Source organism: Cebus imitator, unplaced genomic scaffold, assembly GCF_001604975.1.
Source record: "Cebus imitator isolate Cc_AM_T3 unplaced genomic scaffold, Cebus_imitator-1.0 Scaffold41, whole genome shotgun sequence".
Taxonomy (NCBI): Eukaryota; Metazoa; Chordata; class Mammalia; order Primates; family Cebidae; genus Cebus; species Cebus imitator.
The window spans coordinates 3,636,799-3,637,841 of NW_016107356.1; the positions used below are offsets into that span (position 1 = coordinate 3,636,799).

The following is a 1,043-nucleotide window of genomic DNA, read 5'->3' on the forward strand; positions in this document are numbered from 1 at the left end:
AATAATAATAATAATAATAATACAAAAAAAAAAGAAAAAACATTAGTAATAAAATAATTAATTAACAAGGCCAGGAACAGTGGCTCATGCCTGTAATACCAGCACTTTGGGAGGCCAAGGTGGGCAGATCACAAGGTCAGGATGGAGACCATCCTGGTTAACACAGTGAAACCCCATCTCTACTAAAAATAACGAAAAATGAATTGGGAGTGGTGGCACACCGCCTGCAGTCCCAGCTACTCGGGAGGCTGAAGCAGGAGAATCACTTGAACTTTGGAGGTGGAGGTTGCAGGGAGCCAAGATGGTACCACTGCACTCCAACCTGGGTGACAGAGCAAGACTCTGTCTCAAAAGTAAATAAATAAATAAACAAATTTTATTGTACTTTAATTATATTCAATTAAGCTAACAAAAAGAAAAATTGTTCTTGATGGGAAACAAGCACAGCATGGTAGCTAAAAGCACAGGCTCTGGCGCCAGACTGTCAGTGTTCACTCCCAGCTCCAACACTTACTTGCTCTGTGACTCTGGACAAGTTATTTAAGCCCACTGTACCTTAATTTCTTCATATTACAATGTAACTTTTAAAAAAATACAATCAGATGACAATTAAAAAGAATTCAAATTACAAAAAAATAATTTATGTGTAGACAAATAGCATCTTCTTAACAATTTTGTTGCAGTCTGTGGGTAGCTACTCAGGTGATCAGAAGTGAATGTAAAGACACTGTAGTCCTAGGTTTGATCCCCTAATGTGTTCATTATTTTCCTGGCAATAATCATAGTCAGCCATCTTGTAAGTAACATTATTGGTCAACAATAGGGATAAGAGCCAGGCGCGGTGGCTCAAGCCTGTAATCCCAGCACTTTGGGAGGCCGAGGCGGGTGGATCACGAGGTCAAGAGATCGAGACCATCCTCGTCAACATGGTGAAACCCCGTCTCTACTAAAAATACAAAAACATTAGCTGGGCATGGTGGCGCTTGCCTGTAATCCCAGCTACTCAGGAGGCTGAGGCAGTAGAATTGCCTGAACCCAGGAGG

General features: G+C 41.2%; 1 protein-coding gene across 1 annotated transcript in view; it reads right to left on the reverse strand.

The window, feature by feature from the left end:
* Nucleotides 1-1,043, reverse strand: part of TMEM50B (transmembrane protein 50B) — a 37,679-nt gene that overhangs the window by 12,591 nt on the left and 24,045 nt on the right. The gene's annotated exons all lie outside the window — the stretch shown is intronic.